We start from the raw sequence: 14,505 nt of genomic DNA, 5'->3' as shown, positions 1-14,505 counted from the left end.
TAAAAAAAAGCTATTAATATTGTTAACTCCTGTTTTTTTTCCCAATCATCTTGTACAGGGACTGTCTCTTATGAACCCTGTATTCCTAGAGCCTGGTGTGTAATAGGTTTTTTCACATCTCTTTGTTGAGTTGAATTATAATTAATAGCTTCCAACAGCCTACTGGATTAAGTCCATGTTCCTGGAATCAGAAATAGGAGTTAAAATCTTTATTACTTTCTAGTTATTGGGATCTTGGGAAAATTACACTTTTTATGTTTTATTTTTTTCATGTGTAAAATGGTAATTTTAATAGTACCTAAAATGCATAGGGTAGTTGTGAGGATTGAAAGAGATAATCCACATTCACAGAGCCTGAAATATGGAAATATTTTAATAAATGTAAGTTGAAACTTTTCTCATTCATGTTATGAGTATTATTACACTTAAAAGCTCATCTTACATATAACTACTATTGTGGTGGGCAGTTAGACGGACATGAGCAGAGCAAGGACAATGGGCCAGGTTCAAAAAGTCACCAGGGTGGAAAGCCCTGGGTGCCTAGCAACAGACAACCGAAGGTGGAACCTCATCCCAGGGGTGACCTTTCTTCCTCCGGCATATCACTGGTCATGTGGTTTGGACCCCCTGATTTCCCCTCCACAGAGAACATCTAGGCCTCAATTATGTTTTAGCTCCAGGCCCAGGAAACCAGCAAAACCAGACAAGCATCACCATGGCTGACCTCAGGACCAGCTGCATTGAATCATGGCCCCCTGCCCTGGCACCGACCAGTCAATCAGTGGAGACTTGGACCCTGAAAGGTCACACCTGGAAAGCTGCTGACTATTCTATTGAGATCTTCCCCTGAGACCTCTTCTAAAATCTCCACCTTTAAAATCCTTAGGACAGAGAGCCCAGTGCCTGTCCTCCAGGGAGCACACTTTCACCTCTCCCTCCCCTTCCCCTTCCCCACAGCCGTGTTACCATCTCCTCACTTCTAAGCTCCCGAGGCCCTTCTTTTGCCTCTGTAACTTGTTTCCTAAGCCCGTTTCTTCTATGGATTACTTCTTATACCTCTGTAATTTTTCAAATAAATGTTCTCTTAAAAGTGTGAGTCTTGGCTCTGAATTATTTCCTAGCCAGGACTCAAATACTGAGGTTGCTGAACCAAAGTCTGGTCTGACCCCACCAGTTTAATGCCTGGTGCAGTTCCTGCCACCACCAAAACTACAAACTGCTTCTCAATCACTCTAGGTGGAAGTAATCCCATTCTTTACCCACTCATCCAAAGTAATTATTCAATGTCAACGATCAGTGTGACACCATGGTAGACATTGGTTGTGCAGAAGTATATAAATCAAATATGATCTCCACCTTTGTATAAAAGTTGGGGTTTGAGGGAGTGATAAACCTTAATCTGTTCTAAACCCATTGAAATATAGATTCAGGTGACAGATAGATGGAGATCAAAATACCACCTTTATAGCTGATTTTGCTGGATTAGGGAACATGACAGGTCTGCCAAATTCAGCTCTTCCACTACTTTTCTTACAGAATTGAACTCACCTATCTATCAGATAGTTTGAGCTATAATTAATAGAAAACTTAAATGGTGGTAGCTTATTACCTGATAAAAAGTCTGAAGGAGGGTGACTCCAGGTTTCTGCAGCTAAGTGATATCATTAAAGACCCAGGCTCTTGCTTTTCATGATCTGCCTGCCTGCTGTTTTGCCGTCTCAAGGTGATAGCTTCAGCTCCAGGTTGAAACTATCCTCATACCTGTATTCCCAGGAGGCAGGAAGTACAGGATGGCAAAGAGGGCTTTCTTTTTATTAGTGAGCAAAGTATTTCCTAGGAGCTTTCCAATAGACATCCCTTTACATCTAAATGGTCAGAGCAGGATCACATGCCCATATTTAGACCAATCCCTGGCAAAGGGGGTAAGCTACCTTGCCTGGCTTAGACTACGTTATCCTCTAGTATCAGGGATCCTCCTCCATCTACTGCCAGAACAGATCTCTGTTAGAGGAAAGGAGGAAAGAGCTGCTGGGAGGTCATGCACAGTGAATGCCACACTGTTGACACAGAGAGCACCGGCGGGCCTCTCCCACCAGAGCTGTGTGCTGCTTGAAGGACCAAGAGGAAAAAAACCACCCTCCCCCCAGGCAGCCTGGCCCCAATGAGCAAGAAGTAAGGAGGCCTGATTTCACATGCTTGCTTTCTTCCCTGATCTCATCGGTCAGGAAGGTCCTGCCTTCTACATTGGAAGGAACATGTATGAGGAGGAGACCAGGGCAGAGGTGCTTCCCAGTGCCAAGGAACAGGAGATTAGAATTAGGATATGGTGAAGCCAGGCAGGCCTATAGGAGGGGAAGGGAAGGCTCCTCTGAAGCAGAGAAGACTGTGTGGTCTAGTACCTGTTTCTCATCCCCTGTGTGCATATTCATCATACCCTCTCACCACCTTCTACATCAGCTCATGCAGTGTGTCTCTCTCTTTTTCTGGGTTCTGTACTCCTTAGGAGTGTGGCATTTTACTGTGTACCCTGCACAATATCTCACCTATGTCCTTGCACGCACTGAGGGCTCAGCACAAGGTTGCCTTGGATGGAGGCCCACTGCATTCAGGCCTGTAGAAGGAGTCAGGGTCTGTTGAAGGGTCAGTGTATGATGCCATCATCAGGGAGGTTTTTTTAAAAAAAAATCCTCACCTGTATATGCGTGTGTGTGTTTTCATATTAGAGAGAGAAGGGGTGGGGAGAGAGAGAGACAGAGAGAGAGAGAAACATCCATGCAAGAGAGAAACACTGATCAGTTGCCTCCCTACTGGGGATTGAACCTTCAATCTAGGTATTGCCCTGACCAGGAATCAAACCTGCAACCTTTTGGTGCACAGGGCAATGCTCCAACCAACTGAGTCACCCAGCCAGGACTATCATAAGGAGTTTTAAATAACTGACCAGATAAGGTGGTGGTGGTGCATGCTATTTATTTATTCAGTTATCAGTCAATAGACACATGAAGTCCCCACTGTGTGCCAGGCTTACTTCTAGGAGCTAAGATAAAGAGATGGACTGGTGTACTCCCTGCGTTCATGCAGCGCCCAGTGTGAAGGAGGCTGACTTCCTCGTGCCACCTCTGTATACACTAATTGCCCAGTTCTGTTCACTTGCTTCCTGCTACCTGAAGGGGTGGGAGCAGGGCCATGTCTGTCCTTAGGAACTGTGAAAAATCTCATCACAAGGGTCAGCATGGTAGATGAAACTTAGATAGACTGAGTTGGCCAATTCCAAGCCATATAACCTCTTCCATAATCTCAGTTTCCACATTTGCAAAATGAGAAGAACAGTGGTACCTACTTCATAGAATTGTTGTGAGGATTAAGTTAGGTATTGCATATTTGTGCGTGGCACACATGCTAACCACTGTTATTATTATTCCATCTATTAGCTTTTCCACCTCCAATATATGTACCATTTTGTGTTAAAATAATACCTGGCTTATGTAGAGAAAACAGCATATGTTTGTTAGTTAAATACTTCAATCAGATTTTAAATTATGAAGGAATAACATCGAGTGGTTGCCACCCGCACGACCCAACTAGGGCCGTGGACAAACTGCAACCAAGGTATGCGCCCTTAGTGGGAACTGGACCCGGGTCTCTCTGGACCACAGGTCGATGTTCTAATCGCTGAGCCAAACCAGCCAAAGCACAATTCATTTTTCTTTTTAAAAAAAATTTAGGCCCTGGCCGGTTTGGCTCAGCGGTTAGAGCGTCCGCCTGTGGTCCGGGGAGACCCGGGTTCGGTTCCCGCTAAGGGCATGTACCTTGGTTGCGGTTTGTCCCCGGACCTGGTTGGTCGTGCGGGTGGCAGCCACTCGATGTGTCCCTTTCACATCGATGTTTCCCTCACTCTCTCTTCCTCTCTCTCCCTCCCACTCTATCTGTACAAAAAATGGAAAAATGTCCTCGGGTGAGGATAAAAAAAAAAAAAAAAAAAAAATTTAGATAATACTCATTGTAGGGGTGAGTTCAATGCATCTTACCAATGCCAAAACATCTTGCTCCCTTTTAAGTGTTGGAGAAACAACCCAATTATTTAATAAGACCTAGTGACTCAGGAAGATGTGAGATTAGGCAAACAAAGCAGGCCAATAGGAATACTTACAATCATCGATGAAAGGGGCTAACTGTCATGTCCTCAGTCCAACTTCATTCATTTGGCCTTTCTAGATGTATCACTGAAGAATTCTTGTGTCATTATAATTGGCTAAATCAAGGCCTTTGTCTCAGTCTTGACTTCTTGGGTTACATAGCCTCACTGAGTTTTCTGTTGTTGAAGGAAGACCTAGGGGAAACATTGCATTGGCTGGGAAACCAAATATACATTGGGCTGATGTTTTTATGCAGCTCTTGGATGATCTTCTCATGAATTTGGTAGTGTGGGCAAAAAAGGAGCCACATAATACTAAACCTGACAAGCTCAGGGGAGGCCTGCATGGAAGGTTTCACAAGCTCAGAGACTTAAAGTAACCACATAAGATGGTCTGAAATTAAAACTTCCACGTGAGTAGTCATGTACGTCCTAGGCCACTATCTTCCTTAACAAAGGTCAGTCTTTACCTTACTGAGCTCATCTATTGTCTTTTTGCACCTACAATAACATACCATTAGAATGTCAGAGTAATCCCCCTTTTTTCCAGACCCCTCAGAGCACAATTTCCCACTATAGCATGAGTGAGACCACTGAACCCTCATTGTTGTCTTGTTGCCCAAAAACCATCTCCATGTGCTGTAAATGTTCATTGTTAACTATCCTATTCCCACCAATATAAGAGAAGTATTTGTCTCTTCATTTTACTTTTTAACCAGTCTCAGAGATTTCCCCATTTTGCTTTCTCTGGCCTCCTTAATCTGCCACCAGTGAATTTCAAGTAACCTTCTTTATGTTATAGGACAATGAAAAGCTAGAAAAATTCTGGGACAAATGGAATAGGGAAACTGCGGCCGAAAAATTAAACAAAGCCAAAAAGTTTGTGGGCCAGTTGTAGCAGGACCTTATCTTAAGAACAAAAGGTTAAAATCTTCCCTTCTCACAAATGCAGGAGGGGTGGGGGGAGGGAAGAGGGGAGGAGGAGGAGGAATCCTAATTTAACTTCTCATTAACCAGAGACTACTTAGTGCAAATCATCCTGGAACTGTTAAGACAGCAGGGGGGAGGGGGGAGGAGTAGTGCAGTCTTACCTCATCCCACTGCAGGAAAGCCAAAAGTCTGGGGGTAATTGACAGGTGCTTTTCATAAATTGTGGAAAAGCCATAACAGAGAAAAAGGGGAGAATTCAGAGTTAATCCGTACCAGGATATCTAGCAAAGGAATTAAAACAAAACAAAACAAAAAACCTATAGACAGGAGGGTATATAAGGCAGAACACCCCCCACCCACTCACTCTTTAGATTAGCTGAGAGCCCATCTGCACTTTGTAAGCCATATGTATAGGTTTGCTCGCCTTGTTTCTTTAATAAATGTACATGCTTTAATTTTTAACAAATTCACTTTAATACAATGCAATCAGGGCCTCTTGTTTAAATTCAGTTATATGAGCATGACAAGAACTGAGGTGGGGACAGCCCTCTCCCTCTGACATAGGGGGCTGTGAGAGGTGCCTGTCACACTTATGCCTCCTTTTTTGAATATAATGTATAAAATAAACTGCAAAACTTCCAGGTCTCTGGAGCATTTTCTCAATCAGTGAAGATTTTACTTCCTGGCAATTCTCAGTTTGGCTCAGATAAACTCATAAAAATTCTCTACAGGTTTAGACATTTCTTATGTTGCAGATAGGGTATGTGGGGAAACAGCTGTAATTGATAAGGGCTACAGGGACTGCCCAGGAGATAGTAAGACCAACCCCCAATGGATTTATGGCTTAGAACCAGCAGAAGACCAGCTTGATCCAACAGGGCAACTAATTTCACCTTATGGTGACCCCTAACCTCATTATACACTCTTTTAAAAAAAAGTAGTTTTCTTTATTGATTTTAGAGAGGAAGATAGAGAGAGAGAAATATCCATGTGAGAGAGAAACATCAATTGGCCACCTCCTGCACACCCCCTAGTGGGCATTGAGCCTGCAACCTGGGCATATGCCCTGACTGGGAATCAAACCAGTGACCTCTTGCTGCATGGGTCGATGCTCAACCACTGAGCCAAACTGGCCGGACATACACTCTTTGTAATACATTAGTATACTAAAAACCACACCCCATCCCACCATGATATAAATAGAAAGCCCGTATAAGGACAAAAAATGGTTGACAGGGCTTTTCTGAGAGGTTTTCACCCTTCTCCCAGAAAAGTCCTGAATATTTCTCCCTCTTGTTGAATGCCCTGCTCCTCGATTAAATGAGCCTCAATAGAAGAAGTAAATCGCACCAGAGGGACTGCTCTGTCTGTGGAGTAGCCACTCTCTATCTTATTGCTTCACTAATAAACTCTCTTCCACTTTAAACTCTATGATTACTTGTCTATGAATTCTTTCCTGTGTGGAGCCAAAAAATCTATGGGTCATGGACCTTTGGGTTCTTGGATACCCAGAATACCTGCGTCACATCAACAGTAGATTCTGGGGAAAAGAACACCAGACTTTATGCTCCTTGAGGACAGGAACCTGGTTTTAAATAGCTCTGTTTCTAGGGCATTGTTACATTTTTGAATGGGCGTGAACTTCAACCTTACTTTGCATATCCTCTCCAGCATCATCATTCCTTTTACAGACGAGAAAACTGACACTAAAGAGTGGCATAGTCAAGCTAGTGAGTGAAAGAATGAGTGAGCAAACATGGTGACACTTTATTTATCATTTCTTTTACCAGACCATACATTTCATGAGTGTAAGTACCTTATCCTAACCCTTAGAACATGCCATGGCATAAGGCAGAGGCCCAATAGTTGTTTAATGAATGAAGGAATGGGAGGAACTGGACAGAGAATGTCTGCTTTCTCCAGGAGGCTCCCGTTGGCCTTCTGGGATACGTCCTGCACTTCTGCGCCTCCCCTGCGGGATTTTAGAAGGACCGGAAAGGCCTGCAGCAGGCAGGGCTAGTGCAGTGGAGGAAGAGTGACAGCTGTACATTTTTTCTCAGTGGAAAATTAAATCTGTTTAGCAGAAACCTGATGGGAAGCTGGGGCTGGCCTAAAGGAGGCTGCAGTTGGAGGGAGTATCCATCTGGATCCCACAGGCCTCTGGATTTTGGAGGTTATTCTTAGCCACCTTTTTTTCAGTCTTTATTTTTTCTTAATCAAGGCTGTCTTGATCTTGCAATTGGAGCTCCCCTGCCTCCACGCCCCACATCTGTAAAGCAATAATTTTCCATATAGTAATTCTTTTCTTTACACTTCCCAGAGGGTACGGGTGGGTTTTTTTGTTTTTTTTTTTTTGTACTCAAACTCTTTGCACATTACCTCCCACTCAGCTCCTCCCTAGCTTTAGTGGCGGTGGACACCTATGCTGTGTGCTGGGGATTTGACCCCAGCTCCTTGTTTGTTTACAAAAAAACTTGACCATACCAATCTCCTTGCTGATTACTTTTTCTTACTAACAGCAATATGAGTGTATTTCCCACCCTTCCTCCCTCTGCTTCATGTGTCCTGAATTCTGCTGGATTAACAGGCAGCAAAACCCAGGGCAGGTGGCCAAGCTCCAATCCTCGGTTCCTGCGTCATAATCCTAATCAATTGCTTTTACACAGTGCTCTGTGGTTAACAAAGCACTTCCACACTCAGGAGCGCTTGAGTGCTCAGAACAACCAAGGTCTCTGGGGTTTGGTGACATCCCAGCATCATTTTGAGAGGAAGAGGACAGGCTTAGGTTTGAACTTGCTTTTCTGATGCTAAATTCCCACACTGTGTTTCAGCCCGTGCTGGAGTCACCAAGTCAAATGCCCTTGGGGCCAGGTAGATCATCTAAATGGGAGAAGCTGACTGGAGTAGATGCTTTGGGGAATAGCAAGGAGGTGAGGAATTGGAGAGCTTGCTTTGCCTAAAGGCATCAACATGCAAAACATTTAAAAGCAATTAAAGCCCTGGCCGGTTTGGCTCAGCGGTTAGAGCAGCGTCGACCTGCGGTCCTGAGAGACCCGGGTTCGGTTCCCGCTAGGGGCACGTATCTCAGTTGCAGTTTGTCCCCGGCCCTGGTCGGTCGTGCGGGTGGCAGCCACTCGATGTGTTCCTTTCACATCGATGTTTCTCTCTCTCTCTCTGTCTGTTCCTCTCTCTCCCTCCCACTCTACCTGAACAAAAAAAAATGGGAAAATGTCCTCGGGTGAGGATTAAAAAAAAAAAAAAAGCAATATAAAACATTTATTATAGCACCTATTCAGTGCTTAGTCTATAATATTCCTCTTTGTTGGTAGAAAAGAGAGGACATGACTAATGTCACCTTTACCACTGAGTACCATCGATTTGGTGGCATGGGTATGTATGACCTTAGTGTGAGTCTACAGTATACAGGAGGCAGTACGGTATGTTGAAGATTAAGTGAATGATTCTAATGCTTTTAGGATAACATTACCGATGCACAGATCCTGGGCCCAGAGTTTTCAAGGGATGAGATTCAATAATATTATATTAATGGTTGTGTGAGCCCAGATGCCCTAACCACAACCCTGGTCAAAGATTCTGTTTCTCCTTCCCCACCTTTTCCTTCTGTCTCATGCCTTTTAGAATTTGTGAATGAAAAAGGTGCTATGTAACAAACCTGACAAGTTCAGAGGGTGGGGGGAGCTACATGGCAGGCCTGACAAGCTCAGTGACCAAAAGTAACCTCACAGGATGGTCTGATCGCAAATTCCTAACTGGATAGGCCACGGTGGGCAGGCATGTCCCAGGCCTGTAGCTTCCAAAGCAAAGGTCAATCTTTACCTGTGTGAGCCCTGTCCACCGTTCTTATGCATCTAGGACAACATGCTTTTGAAATGTTTAAGTAATTTTCTTTCCCAGACCCCTTGAAGGCACCGCTGAAGGCACCAGAACACAGACCACAGAACACCTCGCTTTTAGCTTGTTCTCCACATACCATCTCTATGTACTGTAAATGTTAACTATTCTGTATTCACCAATGTAAACAAAGCTTTTGTTTCCCCATTTTTTTTTTATCCTCACCCAAGGACACTTTTGCATTTATCTTTCGATAGAGTGGGAGGGAAAGAAGGAGGAAGAGAGAGAGAGAAACATCAATGTGAGAGAGACACATCGAGTGGTTGCCACCCACATGACCCCAACCAGGGCCGGGGACAAACTGCAACCAAAGCATGTGCCCTTAGCGGACACCGAACCCGGGACTCTCCAGTCCGGGGGCCAATGCACTAATCGCTGAGCCAAACTGACCAGGGCCCCATTTTGCTTTTTATACAAAGATTTCCCTGCTTTGCTTCACCACCCCCATTAATCTACCACCAATGGATCTCAAGTTACCCTCCTTATGTCTTCTCCTTTGATTCTAAATGCGTAAAAGGAACGGCAAAACTGCCATTCTCTGGAGCATTTTCCCAATCAGTTGAGATCTTGCTTTCTGGCATTTCCTCAAAAATTTGGCTCAAGTAAATTCTTTTTTTTTTTTTTAATCCTCACCGGAGGACATTTTCCCATTTTTTGTTCAGATAAAGTGGGAGGGAGAAAGAGGAAAAGAGAGAGAGAGAGAAAGAGAGAGAAACATCAACGTGAAGGGACACGTCGAGGGGCTGCCACCCACATGACCATCCCGGGCCGGGGACACACTGCAACCGAGGTACACGCCCTCAGCGGGAACTGAACCCGGGTCTTTCCGGACCGCAGGTCGACGCTCTAATCGCTGAGCCAAACTGGCCAGGGCTCAAGTAAATTCTTATAAAACGTTTCTATTGGTTTGGATGTTCTTTTGTTAACAAATTCATGGGACTTGGTTGCTCAGGTCTATATGCTGAAAGAGTGACAGTGACAGAGACAGAGACTATGTCAGGTTCTTAAAGGAACCCTAAATTCACTTTCTCACCCAGGGCACAAGACATGGAGAAAAGAGAGAAAAGAGTACGGATTATGCCTTTAAGTAGAGAAATCTTCCCCATTAATTAAATGTGGCTCAGTGAAGGTCATGGGCTTTGGCCACTCAAGTAAAGACTTCTCTTTTGAAGGGGTTAGGGAGTGGGCTGAGGTGGGGTTAGCATGGGAACCTACTCTAAATAGAACAGTGGTTAAGACTGTGGCCCGGGGAGCACAGCGCTGCTACCTGCTAGCTCTGTGACCTTGACAAGTTATCTCACCTCACTCCCCTGCATCTCCATCCACGAAACATGGATAAGTGCAGTGGTGATGAGAATGGACTGAGATAAGGCATGCACAGAGTTCAGTAAATGTTCTTTTGGTTGTTTTGAGTTCTGTCTCCCAGCCATACTCTTCTTCATATTAGCTAGAACCTGAGAAGCCTTCAAATACTGGCAGAAGGAATATGAACAAAATAATTCACAGAACAAGAAACTACAATATTCTGCCAATTTTTCTTCTTAAGAACTTGCCACTATTCCAAATGCCCTGAATCCAGTCCCCACCCCCCCAATTTCATACCCTCAGGTGGTCTAGTGAGCTGGACTCCTGGAAGAAGTAGCTGGGACTCTGCTGGATAAGATTTGGCTCTCAAATATGCTTTTTGCCCCATGTAACTGTGATTTCGGTATAAATATTCACTCAAATTTAACTGTTATTCAGTTGAAATTTTTTCTAAGTATTTGTTCTCTCATTTGCTTTCTTGTGGAACAGAAAATTTAAGAAACCAGATTCTTTATTCAAACACAATATGGCTGTACTCACCCAATCAATACTGGACTGAATGCTCACCTTCTTCCCGATCTTTAATAGAGTTTGTTTTCTATGTGTACCTCACATATACCAATGAAAAATAGTTCATAGTGGTTATTGCCCACATACAGAATTTGGTTCTTATTAGTGTAAAGAATTACGTTCTTATCAATGGGCAGAAGTAGAATTGAGAGGTTACACGATATGCTTATAAATTCTGATTTTTTTTTCATCGAGTTCTTGATTTTTTGTTTTGTTTTTCTTTTTAACTTTATTGTTGAGAGTATTGAGGAGACAGAGGCAGGTTAGGCAGTGAGAGATGGGACTCTGGGAAGGGAAGGCTGAGACATGGGGGAAGTTTGAGGTGACTTGGGGCTCAGCACTCAGGCAGGCAACCCAGTACACAGCATATCTGGAAGTTTATTTGGACTCTACAGATCTCAAAATGAAACTAAAGTCAACCTGGCAAATTTTGCCTTCAAGGTCAGGAACTCCCCCCCGCCCCCCCATTTATAGAAATACAAATTAGAAGCTCCTGGAAAGAGCACAGGTCAATTATATAACAAAAAACCCAGAAAGGCTGGTTTAGTTCTTTTTTTTGGGTTTGCAAAGGAATTTTATTTATTGTTAAAGAATATAGTGCTAGCGATTCTGACCTATTCCAATTAATATGCCTATTGATTTCTGGGAGCAAGGCAACAGGATGGCTGAATGACTGAATTTAGGGGAGAAACCAAAAGCAAGCATAGGCTTGCCCCAAGGGCATTTCCCCTCCTCCTCACTAATAGTCTGGGAGAAGTTGAAATTATCATAAAAAGGGAAGCCACTAAGACCCCTATATAGATGAGCTAGGGCTGAACCCAGTCAGGTAGAAAACACAAGCTTTAAAATGTATGGATATTGCTAAGGCAGAATTCTTTCAAAGGACCAATCAGAGGCTAGCAGAGTCTATATCTAGCCCTAGACAATGAAGCCCACTGTGCACCCTCCCTGCTGCAGGGAGTCTATCTATTTTTCAAATAAACTTTCCTTTCACTTACCATTGGTCTATAACTCATTCTTTGATTCTGAGAGACAGTAAATCCAAACACCACTGCTTGGTTTCAATATTACAAATGTGCCCTCTTTTTTTTCATCAATTGCCCCCTCCATCCAGTTTCTACCCCACCCCAGGCCTTCACCACCGTATTGTGTGTGTCCATGGGCAATGCATATATGCATTAAGTTCTTTGGTTAATCTCTTCCTACTCATCCCCACCCCTTCCCTCTGTGATATGTCAGTCTGTTCCATGTTTTGATGCCTCTGGTTCTATTTTATTCATCAGTTTATTTTGTTCATTAGATTTCACATATAAGTGAGATCATGTGATATTTCTCTTTCTCTGCCTGGCTTATGTCGATTAGCATTATAGTCTCCAGGTCTCCCCATGCTGTAGCAAAGGGTAGTAGATCCCTCTATTTTACAGCTGCATAGTATTCCATTGTATTAATGTACCACCGCTTTTTTATCCTCATCTACTGATGATGGGCACTTGGACTGTTTCCAGATTTTAGCCATTATAAATAGTGCTGCTATGAACATAGGGGTGCATATATTCTTTCTGGTTGGTGTTTCAGGATTCCTCGAATATATTCGTAGAAGTGGGATAACAGGACCAAATGGCAGTCTGCATTCCCACCAGCACTGTACCAGGGTTCCTTTTTCTCCACATTCTAGCCAGCACTTGTTGTTTATTGATTTATTGATGGCAGCCATTATGGCAGGTGTGAAGTGGTACCTCACTGTTGTTTTATTTTGCATCTCTCTGATGATTAGTGACCTTGAGCATTTTCATAATACTGGATATCAGGCTATACTACAAAGCCATTATCATCAAAACAGCCTGGTACTTGCATAAAACAGGCATATAAATCAATGGAACAGAACAGAGAACCCAGAAATCCACTGAAGCCATTATGCTCAATTAATATTTGACAAAGGAGGCAAGAGAAAAAATTGAGTAAAGACAGTGTCTTCAATAAATGGAAAATTTGGACAGGTACATGCAAAAAAATGAAACTAGACCACCAACTTACACGAATAAACTCAAAATGGATAAAGACTTAAATGTAAACCGTGAAACCATAAAAATCCTAGAAGAAAACATAGGCAGCAAAATCTCAGCCATCTCATGTCACAGAATTTTCACCAATACATCACCTAGGGCAAGAGAAACAAAAGAAAAAATAAATAAACAAATGGGACTACATCAAACTAAAAAGCTTCTGCATAGCAAAAGAAACCAGCATCAAAATGAAAAGGGAACCCACTGTATGGGAGAACATATCTGCCATCGGATAAGGGGTTAATTTTCAAAATATATAAAGTACTCATACAACTCCACAAAGACAATCCAATTAAAAAATGGGCAGAGGACCTGATTTTTGCTTAAGTTTTATCCACATAATGTTTCTTTTGAGACCAGTTGGCAAAGTAGGAGGTTCAGCATGTTAAAGGCATGGATAATTCTGAAATGCAGATAATTCGCAAGTTACTTTTCTTGAGTTTTAGCATGGAGCCAGCAATACCACTCCTTGGTGATCTCTTTTTCTCTCTCCTCATACCCCATTTCCCCCTCTTCTTTCCCCACATCTGTTGCCATTTCTTTTGGCTAAGCCAAGAAGAAAAACTTGATCGACGTGAAGGGCACCATCCAGGAAATTATGATATCCATGTTCTAGTTCCAGCTCTACCTACTCAGTGTAGTCATCCCTCTGGGTCTCAGCTTCCTCGTGTATAAAATAAGCAGGAGGTTGGTGTCAGGGCACCTGGAACCAAAGAAGCTCCAAAGCCTGTGGATTCCACCTTTGCCAGTTTAGGCCTCAGCAGCTACAATTTGGATAATTCCCAAAGCAGGTAATTGTCTGCAGGATAACAAAATGAACTCTACTCACAGCAGTCTGGCCACTCAAATAGATGCTGGTGCCTTTGGCTGCTTCCTGGAGCCACCAGCCAACACAGAGATGAAGCTGGCTGAAAAAGAGGATGGAAGTGTTGGAAAGGCCACTGTCATCTCCAAACACAGCAACTGGGAAGTGCCTATGTCCCCAGAAAGAGGTCACTGAAGCCCTTCAGCTGGTGGTGCAGTGCGAAGAGTCAGGCAAACCAGGTTTTGAATCCTGACTCTGCCCCTGATATGAGCTGTGTGACCTTGGGGAAGCTCTCTGGCTGAGTGTCATTTTTCTCCTCCATAGAATGGTGGTAGCAATATATCCATCTTGTAGAACTGTGGTAAGGGTTGAGGTACTGCAGAGGCCTAACTACCTACTGATTACAGGTACTCAGAGGTGCTTAGTAAATGGTAGTAGTAGTTATTAGCCTGTGCCCCTTATGCACAGGAATCTCTTGGGGACAGTGGCCGGGAAGGGGAGGGGCAATGGACCCCAGTGTCTGCCTCAGGGCTCTTCACCATGGCTGGGAGGCACTGATTGGCTCCATGCCCAGGCTCCTGGCACAGAGATATTTCTGATTCCGACGCTGATTAAATTCCCTGCTTTGAGGATGCTCAGCATCCTGACCCAGAGCAGAAGGGCGGACATTTAGCACAATCTGGTGGAGCCTAATGAAGTTATCTTTCAAAACTGCCCCTTTCAAGGGCTTGTCCCATTTCCTCACCTCTCTCTAGTCCCTTCTGTCCGGATCCCTGTCAGAGAAG

Source organism: Molossus molossus, unplaced genomic scaffold (assembly GCF_014108415.1).
Source record: "Molossus molossus isolate mMolMol1 unplaced genomic scaffold, mMolMol1.p scaffold_m16_p_16, whole genome shotgun sequence".
Taxonomy (NCBI): Eukaryota; Metazoa; Chordata; class Mammalia; order Chiroptera; family Molossidae; genus Molossus; species Molossus molossus.
This window is presented reverse-complemented; position numbering follows the sequence as displayed.